Raw genomic sequence first — 24581 nt, forward strand, 5'->3', positions numbered from 1 at the left:
GCGATCTGACCAGCCTCCATCAGCGATGCTGCATGTCGTTTCCCCAGCTCCGTGTGCCGATCTTCCGGTCGCGTGCGTCAATTTTTTAGCCGCAGATCGGAGTTGCGTCGATATTTTCCCCGCACTGCATTCTGTGCGTGGATTTCTTCCTCTTAGGCTGCCAGCTTCTCCTTTCAGGATCCCAGGAATTGGATGGGCACTACTTGGCAGAGTAGAAGTCTCTCCAGAGACTCCAGGTGCTGGCAGAGAGAAGTCTTTTCTGTCCCTGAGACTTCAAACAACAGGAGGCAAGCTTTAAATCAAGCCCTTGGAGATCTACACAAGATGGAAGGCACACAAAGTCCAGCCATTTCCCTCTTACACTGACAGACGCAGCAACTGCAGGATAGCTCCACAAAGCACAGTCACAGGCAGGGCAGCTCTTCAGCTCTTCTCCAGGCAGAGGTTCCTCTTGGTTTCCAGAAGTGTTCTAAAGTGTGTGATTTTGGGTGCCCTTCTTATACCCAATTTATCCTTTGAAGTAGGCCTACTTCAAAGCAAAGTCTCTCTTGAATGAGAAATTCTGCCTTGCCCAGGCCAGGCCCCAGACACTCACCAGGGGGTTGGAGACTGCATTGTGTGAGGGCAGACACAGCCCTTTCAGGTGTGAGTGACCACTCCTACCCTCCCTCCTAGCACAGATGGCTCATCAGGAAATGCAGACTACACTCCAGCTCCCTTTGTGTCACTGTCTAGTGTGAGGTGCAACCAGCCCAACTGTCAAACTGACCCAGACAGGGAATCCACAAACTTGCAGAGTCACAGAAATGGTATAAGCAAGACAATGCTCACTTTCTAAAAGTGGCATTTTCAAACACACAATCTTAAAATAAACTTTACTAAAAGATGCATTTTTAAATTGTGAGCTCAGAGACCCCAAACTCCACACGCCCATCCGATCCCAAAGGGAATCTACACTTTAATCAGATTTAAAGGTAGCCCCCATTTTGACCTGTGAGAGGGACAGGCCTTGCAACAGTGAAAAACGAATTTAGCAATATTTCACTATCAGGACATGTAAAACACATTACTATATGGCCTACCTTAACCATACACTGCAACCTGCCCTTGGAGCTACCTACGGCCTACCTTAGGGGTGCCTTACATGTAGGAAAAGGGAAGGTTTAGGCCTGGCAAGTGGGTACACTTGCCAAGTCGAATTTCCTGTTAAAACTGCACATACAGACACTGCAGTGGCAGGTCTGAGACCTGATTACAGAGCTACTTATGTGGGTGCACAACCAGTGCTGCAGGCCCACTAGTAGCATTTGATTTACAGGCCCTGGGGACCTCTAGTGCACTTTACTAGTGACTTACTAATAAATCAGATATGCCAATCATAGATAAAGCAATTTCATACTCATTTTGTAAAGGAACACTTGCACTTAGCAGTGGTAAAGTGCCCAGAGTAACAAAAACAGCAAAATCAGAGTCCAGCACACATCAACAACCTGAGCAACAGAGGCAAAAAGTTAAGGGAGACCACACCAATGATGAAAAGTCTAACAATAAGTCAAACTAGTAGTTTGTAAACAGCTGTTTTTTGGCTATGGCAGTGATAATTTGATTGCAAACAGTTAATTTCTAATGCTTTCCTCATTTAAATAAGGTTTAACACAGGGCAGAAATGTAATAACTGATTATGGTGGAGGCTTACATTTTTGTTCAGTGGGGTAATTTAGATGAGTGACTCGGTAAATGACATTTCATAATGCACTAGAGTCAATCTTTGGTTTTGTTCGCATAAGGGCTAATTGGGTGAGTAAAAGTAGTTATAAGAGAAACGTTAAGTATCTTAAAGTTACTCTAAAACTCTTGAAAGATGGTGAAAGAACGCAAAAAAATACAGAAATGTAAAAAATAAATGAAAAAGCAAGTAGTGAATACTATTGAAAGACAAATGACACATGAACTATAAAAGGGTGTAACCAATCTCAAAACATGATCATTTAATTTTTATTGGTAAATATCACAGAATTAGATGTAGTACAAATACGGAAGAGCAGCACACCTCATAGGATATGAATCAATTTACTTTCTGTTCCTGCCTACTGTCTTCCTAGGAACCAGGCGTTGCAAGAGCATTACCAGAGTAAAGGAAGAAGGAGCTTGGAGAAGGAGCTGTTACCTCTGGCTGCTGCTGTTTGACGCCCATGGGTAATAAGGATGATTTTCACCTGTATGAAATGTAAACAACATTTTGTATAATTTTTCAAGTTTAACATTTGAAGTAGCTAATATTTCATTTTCATTTAATGGATGTTCTGGTGCAAACCAACGAATTAGCATATTCCTAGTGTTTTCAAGAACGGCAAACATGAAGAAAAGAAATGTTTTCCTCTGAGTGCAAAAACTTCATTTCAAAGACTGAGCCGCAGTTCACTCTGAGTTAGCCTCCCACCAATAGAAAAATCATGCACAGTTTGCAAATGCAATTTTGAGCTGCTGACGCACGTGAGTGCCCGTCTGTCACCACAGTTTGGTATAATTTTAGTGTTCTATGGCAAACTACACTAGTTCACAATTACATAATTTGCAGTCTTGTTTTAAAATGTCTTTGTTTGTTTTAACCACAAAATCGGTGCGGTCTGCAGCCACCAGCCTTGGAAGGCGACTGTAGTATTTTATATACATCAGTCATCTATCTGTGAAGCAGGAAAACAGATGCCATGAATATGCCGTATAATTTATCATCTAAAAATATAATGCACCATACTATTTTTTTCTATTGATCTCAAAATAATGCTTCTATAATCACTTAGTCCACACTCAGGCTCGGGGGTGAACCTGCGGTCAGGTACGCCTGCATAAGACATGATTCTAAATAGTTTTGCTGCACCAAGCTATTTGTGGAAATAAGCCTTAAGAAATTTCACATCGTGAGTCAAAGAATCACAGTACATGGAATTTTGAAATCGTTAAATACAGTGGCCTCTGCACGCTTTGAAAGCAGTTTCCCATCTTGGAAACATGTCCTTCTGGGATAAGCTAAGTAGACGCCATACCAATAATAGTCCAATATAAAAACGTGCACTTTGGAAAAAGTTCCTTGAAGATGAGAACACTAGAGGAATCAGAGTCAGTTTGTTTGCACCTTTATACTGTGCATTATATATTAAAGTTTGAAGGGTGATAGTGATAGCATTATTTAGTGAAAAGTTCTTAACAAAGACCTGATGGTCTAAAGTTCTAATCTGTTGGTTGCTATTAGCTAGACTCACGTACACTCAAATTTAATAGGAAGCACAGGGCCGTATTTATAGGCCCCTAGCGCCACAGGAGCATCACTTTTTGTGACGCTCCTGTGGCGCTAGGCACAGCACCGTATTTTCAAGGTGGCGATAACAGGGCGCAACTAGGAGGAATACCTTTATCCCTCCTCGTTTTTTGCTTTTTCTATACGTACTGCATTCTGCCGCACACATAGAAAAAGCAAAATGCCAGATATGATTGGTTATGTGCGGGAAGGTGTCCCTTCCTGCACATAAACAATCATTTGAAAATGACGCTTTGGCACTTCTGTGTGTGCTGCATTGTGCAGCACACACAGAAGTGCCAAAGCGCCATTAGTGATTGTTTTTGTGCAGGAAGGGACACGTTCCTGCACATAAACAATCACACCCTTCAACACAGACATCCTTGCAAAATTTTGCAAGGATGCCTGAGTTGGCAGCTAGACTTAGCGCCAGCGCGGGGGAAATGCAGGGGTGCGTGGTATTCCCTTAAATACAGCGCATCCCTGCATTTCTAAACTTGCGCGGCGTTGCCAATTTTGGCGCAGCAACACGCTGTGCCACTTTTCTTTAAATCTGGCCCATAGTTCTTAATGTGTTAGGTGACAATATGTCCACCAATACTTTATTTGTCCCACCTTACCAGGGTGGTATTTCATTTATCCAATAAGGATGCAAGCATATATTTTTCCAGACAACTGTAATTCATATTCATTTTAATCTAAGCATGAAAATCACATTAAAGCAATGATTAACTAATCTAATCCATCTAGGAGCATAATAGTGAAAGGTATCATGAACGTTTTGTTATGAATTCGTAAAATGGATGCTGATGCCTACCACATGCCTCCCCTGGAGCCTCATTTTCGTCTCTAATATTCCCTTTGAGGTAAGACACTTACCTATTGCAGAACACAGTGCATTTGGTATCAAGAGCAGGTGGTGTATATGTAAATTAACATATCTAATCTCCAGTGAAGGATAGGGGAGAAGTGACACCCAGAACGCGATTAGGAGTACACAAGCAGCGGATTCATAAGGGATGACGTGTTAGGGCTTCAGAAGCTGGATTATTTAGAACCGGCCGAAGGGTTCTAAGGTAGACAAAGAGGGAACAGAAGGGAACATCAATAAAACAACAGATGTGCACATGTAGGGACGCCATCATGGATTTGGTAAGCCTCACACTCCAAACCAGCAAAAATGCCATGGGGTGACAGAAAGGTACAGTTTCCAGCATTAGGTTAGACCCCACATGTATCTTGTGAAGAGTGACATCCTAAGTTCTCAAACAGTGAAACGGTGGCAAAGGCAACCTCCAAAAGGGTACTTATGTTGGCAATCACTTTCCACCCTAACAGTTTGTCAGGGTGCACTAACCTGAAAATTCGGCTATGAGAAATGAGAGAATATTTGCCATACTTACCAACCTCTCAGGCAACTCCACAATACTATTGTGGAGTTTCACTGTGAGCCTGGGGAAAGGGGAGATGAAGAGAAGAGAGAAACAGAGAAACTGGCTATTGTAACACACCTGGTCACACAGTTTAGCTTAATCTGCACTACCAGACTGTTGATATCGAAAAAGCAAAGGCGAGCTTTAGCATAACTATAGTTTGAATATATTTTTACTTAAAGTATTACCTAAGGTATAGCCGTTGACACTCTCTGTGCTTCTACTCTCTAATACAATTTGAAACTGTGACTTAATTCTGAGGTGCGAACCAATTAGGTTTTGATATAGTAACTGAATAACCATCAGGGTTACAATAAGCCTGTTTATCAAAGAGCAATACTTTCAACGTTTGGTTTACGTTCAAACTGACCACCCGATAACTGTAACATGAAAGCATTTATTAATATTGCAATGCATGTGTAGGTTGTAATCCTCATCATATATGAGTTGATATCTGAATTACTTACAACAATACCTCAGTGCTACTATAATTTAAAAGGAGTTTCCAATTGTAAACAGCGCAACAGAGTTCATACTCCTACAGATTGCTCCTGTAAAACAAACAAGTGTTATAGACTTTCTAATCCTATTCATGAATCCATGTCGAATAAACAAGTACACGTTCATTCTTGTGTAAATTTGTTCTTTGTAAAATACTTCTCTGGTTTCCAAATGTCTTGTTGACTTCATGGAACACATCCAGGCTGCAGTAGCCCATCCAAATGATAGGGACCACAAGAAAAACACACTTTGTGCTTCAGATTGGTAGCCATATGAGATTTTAATAATGAGTCTTATGAGAGTCCAGCAAGCTCCTGGGACATGTAGTTCTTGTCTTTACTCAGGTGTTTTATGAAACTTCTAATTCTAAGACATGAGGATTCTAACTAGGCAGCACCCACAGCCTGTGCAATCTTCCAGTGTCCTCTGCTCCTGAATATTTGCACACAAATGAGCCTTGGAGTAGCATGTCATGTGGAAAGCTCACACTACTAAGGGCTTGATTATGAGTCAGTCATTCCTTACAAATAGTGTGAAAACCCTGTTTAAGCACAAGTCGGAAATGTGAGTTGAGTGTTATTTAATGCATTCATTGATTCTTACATGCGATAAATACCTCAATCTCACACAGCTAAAAGAATATATCCGAAAAAATGACAGAAGTAGTGTTGAAGCTGCATTTGAAGCCTTTGGCATATCATTTCTGCTGGTGTAGACATTGCAGGACTTCACTTATATGTTATGTTTTTCTGGAGTACTGGAGAAGATCAGAGTATCATCTAGTCATACCACAAAATACTGGTCTGAAGTTATAACATGACATCGTTGATTAAATGTTGAAATGCTGTTGGTATCCTGCATAGAGAGAATGGAATGACTAATTACTTGCAGTGCCTATATTTCTTCTTAGAAGCAGATTTCTACTCATCTCCTTGACAAATGCTCACCAGATGTTAAGCCATATTCAGATCAAGCTTAGTGAACCTTTGGGAAGGGAATAAATGTTGATGCAGAACAGAAATAAGTACCAGAGGAGTTTGGTTTTGTACGGCAGTCATTTATTTCTCAGTAGTCGATACAATATTTTAATTTACTATGGAGTATAAGTAAAAAACATATGTGGCCCTTTAGAAGAAGGTTAAGTGTCTATCAAATCCCTTATCTAGGTTTTCTTCTATATACCTCTAAATTATCTTCTCTTTATGTGAGGGCATACATGCAATCATGCAGCAAAACTGCGCTAGGTACCGAATTGATTGCACATTCACTTATTTAGTTAGAGGCAACTGCTGTGCTTATTTCTCACATAATACATCCTCAAAGTCTCTGTAATCTGCTGGAAGTGTAGACATCTGGCCTAAGTGGTCACTGTACAAGTTTGAGAAGGAAAACATGCTTCTTGACACTGAGGAGAAGAGAAATATTCCCCTTAGGAAAACAGCAACATACAACACGAGGTCTTAAGAACCTTGTTTTCTTGTAAGGAGGGGCAGAAGTGCTTATTGTGTTGTTTGAGACTCTCAAACGCAGCTCTGAATAGGGACAAAAAGTTATCAAAATGTAGGAGACAAGGATCCTGCTTCACTATCAAAGGACTACCCCCAGAAAAAATGCTTCATTTGTTAGACAAATGTAAAGCAGGCATAGGTCCACAAAGTGCAATTAAAATTATGCCAAACAGAAACTATTTTAGCATACTTCTCAGCGGGCAGATAAACTGTGATTAATCATCGAAGGATTAAATATATGTAGAAACACTATGGCTCTCATTATGACATTGGTGGTAAAAGCCGCTTACCACCGCCGTGATGGCCGCCAACATACCGCTGCGATGGCCAACATCCGTACGCCATATTATGAGACACACACACCAAACTGACAGAATACTGCCACAAACACATATCCGCCAGCCCAAAGGTCAGTGTTAAAGTACCGTACCGTTAGGCCAAAAAAACAACGCCCACCACATTATGACCCACAAATCTTCACGGCGGACATTCAATGGCAGTAAACCATTGGCAATACACACTGGCGCGCTCAGAATGGCCACCCAAATACAAAACAACACAACATTGGCCAAAACGAAAATGACACACCTAACATTCATACACACACCACACACACCCACAGCACTATAAAACACACACTCACGTTACCCACAACCCTTTATGAACACAAAAAATTGCCACGAGACAGACACAAAAATCACAGAGACAAATACACACACACAGCACTAACACCCATTCATCAGTCACGCACCCCACATCCCACACCCCACCACACTACTCAACACCCTCTGCACAACACACACCACACACACCCATGTCTCCACTAAGGCACCACCGTTTTACTGATGAGGAGTTGCGGGTCATGGTGGAGGTAATAGTCAGGGTAGAGCCACAGCTGTTTGGAGTACAGGTAGAGCAAATATCCATTGCCAGGAAGATGGAGCTATGGCAGAGGATAGGGGACAGGGTGAACGCCATGGGACAGCATCCATGAACAAGGGATGACATCAGGAAGAGGTGGAACGACCTACGGGGGAAGGTACGTTCGGTGGCAGCAAGGCACAAGCTCCAGAGGACCCCCACAGCTCACAGCATGGAAGGAGCGAGTCTTGGCAACCCTGCATCCTGAGGGACTCACTGGAGTAGCCAGAGGACTGGACACTGGTGAGTCAATATTTACTACTTATCACCACCCATACCTGCATGCAATCTCACCCCCTCACTCTGACGTCCATCACTCCACTTCATCCCAGTGCTCCTACACATATGACAAACCCCAATGCCATGCCCTGCATGTCATACCAATGCATGTACAGCGCTCCCAGCCCTGTATGTACATCCATCACAAAAGCATGCACAGCATGGAGAACTAACAATCACACAATACATTACCATACACAAACAAAGGTGGCAGGGCAACAGCAATGATAGAGAGGAAGATAAGGATGTACAATATGTCACAGACATGAAGCATAATACATCACTTACATCCCCACCGGTGCCCCAGCCAATCCTAGCGGCGAGGAGGTTCCACAACTATCCAGTCCCCCATCAGAAGACGGCCCCAATGATGACAGTAACTCTGGACTTCAGGATCTGGATGAACTACCTGGCCCATCAGGGACCACTGGTCAGACGGCCACCCCAGCCCACTCGCAGTCCACCACAGAGCCTCCCCCATCAGTATCCAACACCACAGCACCCATCTAATGTCCCCACACCTCTGTCCCCAGGACACTTCAATCTGCAGTGTGCCCACCGGTACAGGGATCCCAGTCCACACCTCACCCCCAGATAATCAAGACCTGGGGTCATTGGCAGTGGGCACACCGTTCAGGGGACACAGCCACAGGGGAACAGAGACACTGGGAGTACAGCTGTATGCCAGGGGGAGGACAGGCCAAAGGAATTGACTCTCCAGGAGGCACTCACTAATGACCTGGGGGCTTACCAAAAATCCCAGGACAAGATGGGTCTGATCTTTACCAACATGCAGGAGAACAAGCGGCTGCAGGAGGGACACCATCAGGAGATCGGGGAAGATTTGCAGGCCCTCAACACCACCATGGTCTTCATAGCAGGGGTGCTGGCAGATATGGCCAACATCATGAGGGAATGGAAAGCACATCAGCAGGCCCCTACCACTAGCCAGTCTACTGACCAGCCCTCCACTTCTGCTGCAGCTAGTGGACAGGAGGCCCTTCCACAGGACCAACAGGCCACCAGCATCCCAATCCCTGCAGAAGGTGAACCACCCCACAAACATTCCCTTTGACCCAGAGAGAAGCCAGAGACACTTGCCAAGACCAAGACCACGGCCAGGAAATGTGACTCTCCTGATTGTCCCCCTTGTGTCCCACTCTGTCACCTTGTCCACTCTGAACTGCTTTTGTTCCACTTCCTATGGCACTTGGACACTGGAACTGTGCTACAAACAGACTGGACCAATACCCTGGACTTACCTCTATCATCATCCCATTCCATTGCACTTTACCATCTATAATTTGCATTACAATAAACACCCTTGAACACAACATGAGTGATAGTGGTTTATGTTATGAAATGTGCAAATGTTGAAACAGTCACATCTAGTGCAAATGATCTGAACACTGTCATAGCATACAAATGAAGACCTTGTAGCTGTCTGTAGTCATCACATCAGTACACAGTTGTTATAACACCAACATCTGCAAAATTAGAAGCCATTGGTGACAGTCAGTTGAGATGCAAAGGAAGTGAATACCATCCTTCTACAGCCACACAGAAAACATCAATAGTCAGAGGAATGGTCAGTTATACAGTCTCACCTGTGTGTCATTGGAAGTATTGACCTAGAACTGATGTTCTGTTGTCCTTATCCTCATCCTCTGCCTCCTCATCCTCATTGTCCTCAGAATCCGCTGCTGCCACAGGGGCATTTCCAATCTCCTCCTCCTGCAGATGAGGCACATGTCGTCTGAGGGCCAGGTTGTGCAACATGCAGCATGCTGCTACTATCTGGCAGACCTTCTCAGGTGAGTAGCACAGCGATCCACCTGTCAGATGGAGGCATCTGAACCTGGCCTTCAGGAGACCGAAGGTCCTTTCAATAATTCTTCTGGATCACCATGTGCACCATTATATCGATTCTCAGCCCCTGTCCTGGCATTCCTCACAGGGGTCAGGAGCCACAATAGGCTTGGGTAGCAAGAGTCACCTGCAAGTACTGAGGGACAATCAGTAGCCTTACACAATGGTATGGGGTTAACTCCTAAAGGCATACACTGACCTACCTTGGGTGGGGACTCAGGCTCACCTATTAGCCACAACCTGTGCCTCTTTAGTTGTGCCTTCCCATTTGGGATGCTGCTATTCCTCAGGACAAAGGCATCATGCACCGACCCAGGATATTTGGCAATGACTTGGGAGATGTACTAGTCAGCCAGGCACATCATTTGCACATTGAGTGAGTGAAAACTCTTCCGATTCCTGAACACCTGTTCATTGTGGTGGGGGGATAAACATTATGGCCCTCATTACAACCCTAGCAGTCGGTGTTATAGTGGCAGTAATACCGCCAACAGGCAGGCGGTAACAAAAATGGGATCATGACCACAGCGGAAACCTCAAACACATACAGCCACTTTAACACTCTGACCGCCACGGTGGTAGCAACAAACACCACAGTGGTCACTGCCAAAAGCCAGGCGGAAGACAATGTACCACCCACCCCATTCCAACCCGCCCATCCGCCAGATTTTCCGGGGCGGTACCAACGCCATCAAAAGCACGGTGGAAACAGTATTTGGAAGGGAAACCACCCACCTCTCGACACTCAACTAAGAACCAGGACGCCATGGAGCCCGAGCTGCACGTTCTGCCCATGCTGGTGTATCTTCTCGTATACCAAGAGCACCAACTGCAGTGACAATGACCACAGTGAGTACAGCATCTAGTAGATAGGGGAGGAGGGAAGAAAAAGAGAGTGACACACACATGCAATACGCAACATCTCCACCCCCACACTTACCCCCAACACCATACACACAAACACATGCAACAACATTACAGTTACACCCCGTAACCCTCTGGAAGAACGCAAGGACAAAAGGAATTGAGTCAAATTATTGTTATATTAGAATTCAAGAGAAATTTGTTCATAAATAAATAAACAGTATGTACAATATATACAATATATACAAAATGAGGGACAATGTCCTCACAAAAATAGTCTGTGGCCCACTAGGCCATAACACACAGGCCAAGCCCACTCCTGCCTCAAAACATAGAGATGTCCTGGGAAGTGCAAGGCCACAGTCTCTCAAGTGGGTGGTTTGCCCACTGCTTGGGCCTGGGGAGTGCAAGGCCAGAGTCTTTCAAGTGGGTGGTTTCCCCACTGCTTGGTCCTGGAGAGTGCAAAGCCACAGTCTCTCAAGTGGATGGTTTCTTCCAGTGGTTCTGGAGGGGGCATTGTACCCAGTGTGCTTCATCCTGGGAAGGATAGGGTGAGTGGATGCCTTTCTCCACTGGTTCTGGAGGGGGCTTTTCTTCATCCTGGGAAGGATAGGGTGAGTGGATGCCTTTCTCCACTGGTTCTGGAGGGGGCTTTGTGCCCAGTGTGCTTCATCCTGGGAAGGATAGGGTGAGTGAATGCCTTTTTCCACTGATTCTGGGGGGGGCCTTGTGCCCAGTATGCTTCATCCTGCCAAGGATAGGGCGAGTGGATGCCTTTCTCCACTGCTTCTGGAGGGGGCTTTGTGCCAAGTGATGCAGTATGGGGGGGGGTGCCAGGTCATAGTTCCTCACCTGGGTGTCAGACCCACGAGATTTGCAGTGGTCAGGATGCATGATAGTCCATGGAGGCAGGGCTACAGTCCATCCGCCATAGGCTACGGCTGCACAGTGGTGATAGTGGCAGTGCTGGTGGGGGTGCTGCCAGTGGTGGGGGGGGCTACAGCCCTTCTCCTGCAGCCTCGGACGGCTGCCCACTGGGACTGCTGCTGCTGGCAGTGTTGCCACTTTCAGCGGTGCTTGCGGCGGTGCTGACCGTGGTGGAGGTGACGGTTCTGCCAGTGGTGGTGGGAGACTCCAGCCCTTCTCCTGCAGCCTCAGACGGCTGCCCACTGGGACTGCTGCTGCTGACAGTGATGCCATTTACAGCGGTGCTTGCGGCGGTGCAGGAGGCGGTGCTGGCCGCGGTAGAGGTGGCGGTGCTGGCGTTTTTACTGGTAGCCACCAGGCCTTCACCTGCAGACTCGGATGGCTGAAGTGCCTTGCCTGGTGTTTTGTGCCCCTTCCTGCCCTTTGCAGAGGGTGGTGTCACCTTAGGTGTGTCAGCTGGAGTCTTTGAGGGGGCCTTGCTGGTTGGTTGTGACTCCTTCCCCTTACTGGATGCTGTCCCCTTCTTCACCTTGCCAGGTGGCGGAATGGTCTTTGCCTTGGCAGGGGTTGGTGGCACAGTGGCTGGCCTGACTGGTGCCCCCTTTGAGCCTCTGACAGCTGCGGCCACCACAGCGGACGTGGACTTGGGGGCAAAGGTGCTGAGGTGCTGGGCTGGGTCTTGGCCACCCTTGCCCGAGGGGAAGGACGGGGGGAGGGGTAAGAAACAGGTAAATGTTGCCTAGGAAAATCTTCCTAGGGACACTGGGACGGGAAGAGGGTGAAGGTTTGGGAGTGGAGGAAGAGGGAGTGATTGTAGGAGGTGTTAGTCTGTGGTGTTAGTCTGCTGTGTTTGGGTGCAGGTGCATGAGCTGGATGCTGTTGGATGGTGGATGGCTGTTGGGTGGGTGTGTGCTTGCGTTTGTGTACTTTGGGAGGAAGGGTCACAGACACAGTGAGAGCGGGCGCATGGATGTGGGGGTGGTGACTGCCAGTGGGGCATGTGTAGTGATGGGCGTGCTGGTCCTGGAGGTAGTGGATGAGGATGTAGTGCATGCAGGTGTGAGTGGAGATGCAACTGGGAGGGAGGTGGACGAGGAGGGGGACACAGTGGAGGCAGAGGATGTTGGTGTGTCTGCATGGGGATGGTGCTTGCGTGAGTGCCTGCGAGATGAAGTGTGATGCTTGCGTTTGTCTGAGCCACTTCTGTGTGTCGATTTGGGTGACTGCTGGTCTGAAGGTGTGCTGGGGGATAGGCTGGGGTTGAGGGGATTGGGACTGGGTGGAAGAAGTTGGAGGGAGGAAGCTAGAGACAGGGACAATGGCTGCCATTAGTGCGGAGGCTAGAGCCTGAAATGCTCTCTGTTGGGCCGCCATGCCAGAGTGAATGCCCTCCAGGTATGCATTTGTTTGGTGCAAATGCCTCTGGACACCCTGGATGGCATTCAGAAAGGTTGACTGCCCAACAGTGAGGGATCTCAGGAGGTCAATAGCCTCCTCACTGAGGGCAGCAGGGCTGACTGAGGTAGGGCCTGAGGTGCCTGGGGCAAAGGGGATGCCCACCCTCCTGGGTGAGCGGGCATGGGAAACACGCTGAGGGGTGGCTGGGAGGGTGGTGCTGGTAGGGGGTGGCGGCTGTACTTGTTGTTGCGGTGGGCACAGAGGTGTCGGCCACTGACAGGGAGCTTCCATCGGAGGAGGAGTGTCCCCTCCTGTCTCCGTCTTGGTGCTCCCCACGCCCTCCATCCCACTGGTGCCCTCACTCTCTGTGGATTCGGCCTCCAGGCCCATGTTGGATGCAGCTCCCACCATCGCCGGTGCCTCTGCTCCTCAGCCAGATGATGCTAATGCACACAAGGACAGGGCGACAAAACAAAAAGGGGGGGAGAGACAGAGGATCCACTTGGTCAATGCTAGCAACAACACTACCGTTGTCGTACCCAACACACAGGGAGCTGCCCTATGCACTAGTCCATGCACTACCAGTTACAATGCTAGTCACCAGCCCATGGGGGACATGGCATAACGTCATCAGCTGCACACCTGAAACCCACAGGACCCTGCCCAGTAGTAGATGCCCACCAACACCATTGGGTTTGGAGTGCTTCAGAACCTGCACAACAAGGGACCTACCCTGCCATGTTCGCCCTGGCCTAGGGGTACTCACAGTCCACATCCCCCACACAGGTAAAACCTTAACGCGCGCCAACTAATGAATCAGAATTTGTACTCACACCCTTGTGGCTGCTGTGATGCCCTCAAGCATCCATCCAACTCTGGATAGGCCACCGTCATGATGCGGAACATCAGGGGGTTCAGGGTACGATGGGCACCCCTTCCTCGTTGGGAGGCAAGCCCCAGCTGGGCCTCCGCCGTCTTCCTTGGCCAGCGGCGCAGGTCCTCCCACCGTTTACGGCAGTGGGTGCTCTACCTGTCAAAGACCCCCAGGGTCCGCACCTCCTTGGGGATGGCACGCCAAATACCCTTTTTCTGATGGGCGCTGACCTGCTAAAAAAAATACAGCGGAAAAGGGATTAGTCATACCATCCGGACAGTCATCCTCATGGCCCACCACATCCCTCCCATCTACTGACGCACATACATTGACCAACATACATGCAGCACTCTTCCCAGGACCCCTCAGCCACCCCCCCCTTACACGAGGCTTACACACACATCACTCCATGCATTCATGCTCCATGCATAGTGCTCACAGTGTACTCACCTGTTGGTCAGGAGGACCATAACGTAAACGGTATTAGGGTAGGACCCCATCCACCAGTTTCTCCAACTCCTCCGCAGTGAAGGCAGGGGCCCTGTCCCCAGACACATGAGCCATTGTCGCTTCCAGACACAGGTCACAGCAGCACTTGAAGTGTAGGTCCTCTCCTGTTGAAGGTCAGGTAGCAAGTGAGTGAACAGAAATAAAATGGCAGTCACGTCCAGGGCGGTGCGTACCGTGACCACCGGCCTACATCGCCATTGGCTCCTGGAACCCATAGGGCCCAATGATAACCAATGCGAAGTTGTGTGACGGTCGTCGACCGCCTACCGCAACGGCGCACAATGTCAGCGGAACTACCTCATTTTCACTTGTTCCTCCTCACATGTCAGGCAGCCGCCATTTCAGGGGGACACAGGCCATGGCACCTAACTACGTCACAGCAGACATTGGCACATCAACTGACTCTCGGATTCACATACTGGTTCTGTAACTGAAGAGATGCATCATTATTGCAATGGATGTGTGAATATGACCCTCTGCTCACCGTTTTCCTCCCTAGGCTTCAACCGCTGAGGATGAATATGAGATGGAGACATCCTCCAATGTACAGACCCCTGGTGGACCTTGCGACAATGGAGGACACACACATTATCCTAACCTACAGACTTGATCGTGCCACAATCCAAGAACTGTGTGACCAATTGGAGCCAGACCTGATGTCACTTATCCTCCAGCCCACAGGTATCCCCCTCTAGTGCAGGTCCTGTCAGTGCTCCATTTCCTAGCAAGTGGTTCCTTCCAAACAACAGTGGCCATGGCATCAGGGATGTCTCAGCCAATGTTCTCCAACGTGTTGACCAGAGTGTTGTCTGCCCTGCTGAAACACATGCGCAGCTACATCGTATACCCCCAGGTGGAGTATTTGGCCTCAGTGAAAACTGACTTTTATGCCCTGGGACCTATCCCCAACATCATTGGTGCCATTGATGGAACACATGTAGCATTTGTACCCCCCCGGAGAAATGAACAGGTATTCAGGAATAGAAAAAGCTAGCACTCTATGAATGTGCAGATGGTGTGTTTGGCTGCCCATTACATCTCCCATGTGAATGCAAGTATCCTGGGTCTGTGCATGACGCCTTTATCTTGAGGAATAGCAACATCCCATATGTGATGGCTCAACTCCAGAGGCAGCGGGTGTGGCTAATAGGTGAGCCCAAGGTCCTCAACCAGTGTATCTTGGTGTCTGGGTATGGGGTTGTCCCTAAGGGTTACTGTGTGTCTAACAGTTGTCCCTCAATATTTGCAGGTGACTCTGGTTACCCCAACCGCTCTCATGGCTACTGACCCCAGTGAAGAATGCCAGGACAAGGGCAGAGGAACGTTACAATGAGGCACATGGGCGAACAAGGAGGATTATTGAGAGAACCTTCAGCCTCCTGAAGGCCAGGTTCCGGTGCCTCCATCTGACTGGTGGATCCCTGTACTACTTACCCAAGAAGGTGTGCCAGATCATCGTTGCATGTTGCATGTTGCACAACCTGGCCTTGAGATGCCAGGTGCCTTTTCTGCAGGAGGATGAGCCTGGAGATGGTCTTGTGGCAGTGGTGGAGTCTGTGGACAGTGTGGAGGAGGCAGAGGAAGATGTAGTAGACAGAAGTAATATCATACAGCAGTATTTCAAGTGACACACAGGTAAGACACTGTAACTTCACTGTTCTTTTCAGTTTTCTGTTGGACATTGTACATGGCAGCATGATTTCCCTATGTCAATGGCCACTTACTGTATCCTTTGGCATCTCTATTTTCAGATCTCTGTACCACACTCCGGCTCCTGGTATGTTTACTGCTGCCCACTACAGGTCATACCAATGTATAAATTAGCGTACATAAGATTTGCAATGTTTTCAGATTGTTGTACTGTGAGAAAACAGGGCTGATTGCAGAGGCCCCATAACTTTTTGCCCCCATTTTCCACTTTTTGCTGGTGTTTTCCTGACTTTAAAGGTGCCCTGGGTACTGCTAACCAGTCCCAGGGCCTGTGCTCTGTGTAAAATGGATATGCAAATTAGGCTAATTATAAGTGGCTAAGTTAACCTACCTATAAGTCCCTAGTATATGGTAGGGAATGTAGGTTTAGGGACCACAGCATAGGTGGTGCACACCTAGGTGCATTGCTGAGGTGCCCAGTGTCATTTTAAAAGCAAGCCTGCCTTGCTGGCTGCTTTTAAATTAAAGTTATATGCAAATTCGACTTTGGAATTAAAGGTACTTCCAAAGTCTTAAACTACCTTATTTTTACATATAAGTCACCCCTAAGGTGTGCCCTATGTGCCCCTAGGGCTGGGTGCCATGTAACTATAAGCAGGGACTTTATAAAAATAGATTTATAAGCCCTGGTGAGGTAAAAACAGCCAAATTTGTTTTTCCCTCATTGAAGTAAATGGCCTTCATAGGCTAGAATGGGCAGACTTTATTTTAAATTTTAAAGTCTCCTTAAATGTTACATACCAAGAATTTGGTATCAAATTGATTGTTGTAATAAATCCCACAACTTCCAGTTGTTGGATTTAATATAACTTGTCCAGGTAAAAAGTTTAGACTTTACCTAAAAAGTTGCCAATTTCAGCTCTGCATTGTTTTTGCTGCTGTGCTCTGATTGGCCAGCCTGCAGCAGCTTCTGCCAGGCTGCCTGCCTTGATGAGGTGTGAAGTGGCCAGGTTTCACACAAAGGAATGTGCTTGGGGGAGAGAATCTCCCCTCATCAGATGGTGAGGCAGGAAGGGGGAGGGCTGCCAAACTGGTCTTCAAAGGCAGAGAAGGACATTTGCAGCACCCAGCAACACCCCCACATCCTGCAACCCCAGACAATTAGGTGCCCCCTTGATTAGATTAGGAGAGGGCAGGAGAGGGGTGTGTTTATGATTTTAGCCACACCAGTGGGTGGGCTCAGCCAGATGTAACCTCCAAAAATCAGATTCATCCATGTTGGATTTTTGGAGACTGTTGCCTTCTGGGATGGATTTTTGCCACACTTCCCAGGAAGTGGTCATCACAGGGGGACGACCCTGTCCCTGATTGGAGAACCAGGGCCCCCCTGCTTTTCACCCAGGAGCAAGGATAAAACTGGCAGACCTGCACCCACGCCTCAGATCCCCTCCAGAATTCAACAAGAAAGGAACTAAAGAAGAAGAAGGACTGCCCTGCTGGACCCCTGGCCTGCCCCTGAAACCTGCACTCAGAAGGACTGCACCAGCTGCACACTTGGGCTTCACCACAAGAAGGACTTTGCCTGGCTTCAACTGGTTCAAGGAGGGACTCCCTGTTTGCTACAGGTGAAAAATTGCTATCCAGAGTCCCCTGCACCAACTCCTGAAAAAGTGACCAGCTGACCACTGTCCAGTGGCCAAAAAGGAGTTTGCGCCAGGTGCATTCTGGGAGTTGAAGTCCGCACCCCCCAAGGACCATCACAGAACTTCTGGACCCTTGGGGTGAGCTGTGGACCCCAAAAGAACCTAAAAAGAACATCTGGGTGAAGCCCCAGAAGTTTGGAGAAGATTTGACAAATTTTGTAAAAAAGCTCCAGAGAGGGACCGACCCGCCGCGGAAATTCTAGCCGGCTTGCCTCAACCGCGACCCGGCCTGACTTCGTGGTTCGTCCCGGTAAAGAAAAACATCCAAAAAAGAGACTAAGTTCGAATGTAAAAAGTTGACCGGGACCTCCCAGCCATCGTATCCGAGAAGGGCTCCATGGACGTCAGATCAAGATCCAGGTTTACCCCGGTCGAAGGATTTTCATCTCGAAAAAGCGACTAAGTCCGAAGGTAAAAGTCTCCACCGAGGAAACCCACATTGCGTATCCGGACAAGGGCTCCAGGAGGTCGGATTCAACTGGCAGGTTCGTCCCGGTGAAGAAAAACTTCAAAATAAAGACTAAGTCAGAAGGTAACTTTTTAACCGAGGCCTCCCGCGACCTGTAGCCGAGCAGGGCTCCATCGCGGTCGGCCTGAAAGTTTGACTTTGCCCCGGTCGAGGTGCAACCAGATGACCCGATTGGCGCTTTTTGTTTCTAAGCGCTAGAAAAGTAATAATTCTTTAAAAATTCATATCTCCGGTTCCCCTGAACCGATTTTAATCGTTTTTGTGTCATTTTAAAGATAAAAATATAAACTATTTTTATAAATTGGTTTTGGATTTTTAAACTGTTTCCTGTGTTTTATTTAATTACTGTTTTGTGATATTTGAATGCTTTACACTTTGTCTCCTAAGTTAAGCCTTGACGCTCGTTGCCAAGCTACCAAGGGTTGAGCTGGGATTAATTTACTGAGACCTAACTGTACCTATGTGGAGGTTAGTGGCTTGTTTCTAGGTGTAGGTACCTACCTGCCCTACCAATAACCCATTTTCCAACATAATTGGAAGCAGCGACGGGATCCTGTACTTGTGTTCAATATCACGTTACAGTTTTAGGTAAAACAAATTAAAAATCCTTTAAATTGTCCTAGTGCAAAAATTGTTTTTAATTTTTAATTTGGATTAATTTCAATTATTGAATTTTTGTAATTTTTCTAAATTCTTGTTTCCAATTTTTGCAAAAAGTTTTTGTTGACACAAAACTAGGGAACCATGGAGCTTGATCTGGCTAGCCTACCCACACTGACAGTAGTCCAGCTTAGGGGGTTGTGTATTGAAAGAGGGTTGCCTGCAACCACTGATCTCAGGAAGCAAATCCTGATCACATCCCTGACAGCATGGGCTGAGGCCCAAGAGGTAGAGTCAGAAGAAGCTCCAGAGGAGGGAGAAAGAAGGGAGGATGCAAGCTCAAACCACTCAGGGGAGGGAAGGCATCTGAGCCTAAGTGAGGATGAGGAAGAACGGTCCTCAGTAAATACAGTCACTAGGGGCAGATCCAAAGCTAGTGGTGGGAAGGGGGTCCTTTCAGGAGGAGAGAACCCATCCATCAGAGAAAGAGAGCTGGAGGCCCAGCTAGCATACATAGCTTTGGAAGCAGAGAAGCTGGCCCTAGAAAAGAAAAAGTGGGCATACAAAGAGAAAAGAGATGGAAACAGCGATAAAGAAGCTGAGGTGTCCATGGGTGGGGGAGTTTGCCCCAGATTACCCAAAGGGGTGGTTCCTGCCTATGTAGAGGGGGATGACATAGATAAGTGGCTGGGGGCCTTTGAGAGGGCACTCCAAATGAGAAGGGTTAGGCCTCAATACTGGGGTTCCCTTTTGTGGGAGTTGGTCCCCAACTCAGGGAGGGATAGGCTTCTGACCTTAAGGGGGGAGGAGGCAGATTCATACCCTAGTATGAAGAGGTGCTTAGCCAAGAAGTTTGGTCTGACCCCAGAGCAATATAGAATGAAGTTCAGGGACACCCAGAAGGTCAGTACCCAGTCTTGGGTTGACTTTGTGGACATTTCACTAAAGGCACTAGAGGGCTGGATTATTGGTAACAAAGTAGATACTTATGAGGGGTTATACAATCTGATCATGAGAGAGCACATCTTGACCAATTGTACCCAAGAAAGGTTACGCCAGCATCTAGTGGACTCTAAGCAGACCAACCCTAGAGAGCTAGGGGAGGAAGCTGATGAGTGGTTGAGAACCAGGGTGGTTGTCAAGTCCCAGGGGGGAGACTCCAAGAAGGGGGGGACAGGTCCCCAAAAACCTAAGGAGGGAGGTGGTAAGCCCACCACAGAGACTCCCTCTGTACCCCAGAACCCTAAGAAGGAGGAGAGTAAATCCCACTCCCAATCTGACAAGCAGAGACAGGGAGACCCAGGGTTAAAAAAACTCTTGGACAGTAGGGCTTGCTTTGACTGTCAGCAGACAGGTCACTTCAGAGGAGATGCAGCCTGTCCAAGGAAGGTGGTTAGCACTGGGCTGTCCAGTGTAGCCAGAGAGGAGGATTCCTCAGATGATGAAGTCCTCCTAGCATTGTGCTGGGAGACAGGACCAGATGGTAAGCTGGTGATCCCTGAGGGTGGGAGTAGGCACTTCCACCACATTCAAGTGAATGGGATCCCTACCACTGGCCTGAGGGACACTATAGTGAGTGACCGGTTAGTGACGCCAGACATGTATGTCCCAGGAAAGACAAGGAAAGTCAGGATAGCCACAGGGGAGGTCACCTCCAAACCTGTAGCCATAGTGCCCCTAGAGAGGGAGGGTATCCTTGACTGGATTAGGGTGGTAGTCAGTGCTGACCTCCCCCTAGATTGTATCCTGGGCAATGACCTCCCAGAGGTGAGTCTGGTCCCAGATGGGGTGGTCGCCCAGGGCGCCCCCCCAACCCAAAGTCCTAGGGAGTCAGTCCCTACAGTTAGGAGACAGGGGTCCCCAAGAAAAGGAAAGAAGAAAAGGAAGGGTAGGCCACTCTTAAAGAGAGTTCCAGGGAGCCAAAGGCCTTCTGCCCCAGTAGGGGGGGAGCCCAGAGTTGGCACTGGTGAGGCCTCACCTGACCCCAAGGAAGTCCTGAGTAGTCAGGCAGCTGTCCAGATGCAAGGTGTTGCCCCTGCACTGACAGAAGGGAGAGTGGAAGGAGGGTGTCTGCCACAGGAGGTGGTAGCCCCCCACTCTAGACAGCAAGAGGGGTGCCAGGACCCCAAAGATGCCCCTAAAGCAGCTCAGCCACCTGTCAGTGGAGAGCTTAGGGTGTGGTTCTGGGTACTGACAGCTGTCAGTAGCCTCTGCTGGGTGCTAGCCTTCCTGGCAGCACTGTACTTGGCCTGGGAGGCAGACCCCAGGGCCAATAGCAAAGTAGGCCCCCTGACCCTATTGGTCATGGTGGGCTTGCTCAAGTGTTGGGTGACCTCTTTGGGTAAGCTAGGTGTTGCACTAGCAAAGTTTGGAGTAGGGGAGGTGGGCACCTCACTACCCAAGTTGGCAGAGAGAAAGGAAGAAGACCCCCCTAGAGGGAAGTTTCAGTTTGAGTTGGGTCCTTTTACTGTTGGGATGGCTTCACTACCCAGAGGGAGTGACCCTGACAGGGGGATGTAAGGCAGAGTAGGCCCTGCAAAGGGACAGCCAGTTTTCTTCACTGTCTTCCTCGCCTAACAAGCCAGGAAGACTCTCCCAGGGTTGGGCTGAGTCTCCTGGGCGTGTGGGCTGGGGGGGGGTTGTGTGAGAAAACAGGGCTGATTGCAGAGGCCCCATAACTTTTTGCCCCCATTTTCCACTTTTTGCTGGTGTTTTCCTGACTTTAAAGGTGCCCTGGGTACTGCTAACCAGTCCCAGGGCCTGTGCTCTGTGTAAAATGGATATGCAAATTAGGCTAATTATAAGTGGCTAAGTTAACCTACCTATAAGTCCCTAGTATATGGTAGGGCATGTAGGTTTAGGGACCACAGCATAGGTGGTGCACACCTAGGTGCATTGCTGAGGTGCCCATTGTCATTTTAAAAGCAAGCCTGCCTTGCTGGCTGCTTTTAAATTAAAGTTATATGCAAATTCGACTTTGGAATTAAAGGTACTTCCAAAGTCTTAAACTACCTTATTTTTACATATAAGTCACCCCTAAGGTGTGCCCTATGTGCCCCTAGGGCTGGGTGCCATGTAACTATAAGCAGGGACTTTATAAAAATAGATTTATAAGCCCTGGTGAGGTAAAAACAGCCAAATTCGTTTTTCCCTCATTGAAGTAAATGGCCTTCATAGGCTAGAATGGGCAGACTTTATTTTAAATTTTAAAGTCTCCTTAAATGTTACATACCAAGAATTTGGTATCAAATTGATTGTTGTAATAAATCCCACAACTTCCAGTTGTTGGATTTAATATAACTTGTCCAGGTAAAAAGTTTAGACTTTACCTAAAAAGTTGCCAATTTCAGCTCTGCATTGTTTTTGCTGCTGTGCTCTGATTGGCCAGCCTGCAGCAGCTTCTGCCAGGCTGCCTTGATGAGGTGTGAAGTGGCCAGGCTTCACACAAAGGAATGTGCTTGGGGGAGAGAATCTCCCCTCAGCAGATGGTGAGGCAGGAAGGGGGAGGGCTGCCAAACTGGTCTTCAAAGGCAGAGAAGGACATTTGCAGCACCCAGCAACACCCCCACATCCTGCAACCCCAGACAATTAGGTGCCCCCTTGATTAGATTAGGAGAGGGCAGGAGAGGGGTGTGTTTATGATTTTTAGCCACACCAGTGGGTGGGCTCAGCCAGATGTAACCTCCAAAAATCAGATTCATCCATGTTGGATTTTTGGAGACTGTTGCCTTCTGGGATGGATTTTTGCCACACTTCCCAGGAAGTGGTCATCACAGGGGGACGACCCTGTCCCTGATTGGAGAACCAGGGCCCCCCTGCTTTTCACCCAGGAGCAAGGATAAAACTGGCAGACCTGCACCCACGCCTCAGATCCCCTCCAGAATTCAACAAGAAAGGAACTAAAGAAGAAGAAGGACTGCCCTGCTGGACCCCTGGCCTGCACCTGGAACCTGCACTCAGAAGGACTGCACCGGCTGCACACTTGGGCTTCACCACAAGAAGGACTTTGCCTGGCTTCAACTGGTTCAAGGAGGGACTCCCTGTTTGCTACAGGTGAAAAATTGCTATCCAGAGTCCCCTGCACCAACTCCTGAAAAAGTGACCAGCTGACCACTGTCCAGTGGCCAAAAAGGAGTTTGCGCCAGGTGCATTCTGGGAGTTGAAGTCCGCACCCCCCAAGGACCATCACAGAACTTCTGGACCCTTGGGGTGAGCTGTGGACCCCAAAAGAACCTAAAAAGAACATCTGGGTGAAGCCCCAGAAGTTTGGAGAAGATTTGACAAATTTTGTAAAAAAGCTCCAGAGAGGGACCGACCCGCCGCGGAAATTCTAGCCGGCTTGCCTCAACCGCGACCCGGCCTGACTTCGTGGTTCGTCCCGGTAAAGAAAAACATCCAAAAAAGAGACTAAGTCCGAACGTAAAAAGTGGACCGGGACCTCCCAGCCATCGTATCCGAGAAGGGCTCCATGGACGTCGGATCAAGATTCAGGTTTACCCCGGTCGAAGGATTTTCATCTCGAAAAAACGACTAAGTCCGAAGGTAAAAGTCTCCACCGAGGAAACCCACATCGCGTATCCGGACAAGGGCTCCAGGAGGTCGGATTCAACTGGCAGGTTCGTCCCGGTGAAGAAAAACGTCAAAATAAAGACTAAGTCAGAAGGTAACTTTTTAACCGAGGTCTCCCGCGACCTGTAGCCGAGCAGGGCTCCATCGCGGTCGGCCTGAAAGTTTGACTTTGCCCCGGTCGAGGTGCAACCAGATGACCCGATTGGCGCTTTTTGTTTCTAAGCGCTAGAAAAGTAATAATTCTTTAAAAATTCATATCTCCGGTTCCCCTGAACCGATTTTAATCGTTTTTGTGTCATTTTAAAGATAAAAATATAAACTATTTTTATAAATTGGTTTTGGATTTTTAAACTGTTTCCTGTGTTTTATTTAATTACTGTTTTGTGATATTTGAATGCTTTACACTTTGGGGGTGATTCTAATTCTGGCGGGCGGCGGAGGCCGCCCGCCAGCATTCCGCCCCCATAATACCGCTCCGCGGTCAGAAGACCGCGGAGGGTATTATGAGTTTTTCCCTGGGCTGGCGGGCGGTCTCCAAAAGACCGCCCGCCAGCCCAGGGAAAAACTCCCTTCCCACGAGGATGCCGGCTCGTAATCGAGCCGGCGGAGTGGGAAGGTGCGACGGGTGCAGTAGCACCCGTCGCGTATTTCAGTGCCTGCAAGGCAGACACTGAAATACCTTGCGGGGCCCTCTTACGGGGGCCCCTGCCGTGCCCATGCCATTGGCATGGGCACGGCAGGGGCCCCCAGGGGCCCCGCGACCCCCCCTACCGCCATCCTGTTCATGGCGGCTTTCCCGCCATGAACAGGATGGCGGTAGGGGGGGTCAGAATCCCCCATGGCGGCGCAGCAAGCTGCGCCGCCATGGGGGATTCTGAGGGCAGCGGTAAACCGGCGGGAGACCACCGGTTTACCCTTTCTGACCGCGGCCAAAGCGCCGCGGTCAGAATGCCCTGCGGGGCACCGCCGGCCTGTCGGCGGTGCTCCCGCCGACCCTCGCCCCGGCGGTCGAAGACCGCCGGGGTTAGAATCAGCCTCTTTGTCTCCTAAGTTAAGCCTTGACGCTCGTTGCCAAGCTACCAAGGGTTGAGCTGGGATTAATTTACTGAGACCTAACTGTACCTATGTGGAGGTTAGTGGCTTGTTGCTAGGTGTAGGTACCTACCTGCCCTACCAATAACCCATTTTCCAACATGTACTAATACATATTT

The sequence above is a fragment of the Pleurodeles waltl genome, chromosome 4_1 (genome assembly GCF_031143425.1).
Source record: "Pleurodeles waltl isolate 20211129_DDA chromosome 4_1, aPleWal1.hap1.20221129, whole genome shotgun sequence".
NCBI classification, from domain to species: Eukaryota; Metazoa; Chordata; class Amphibia; order Caudata; family Salamandridae; genus Pleurodeles; species Pleurodeles waltl.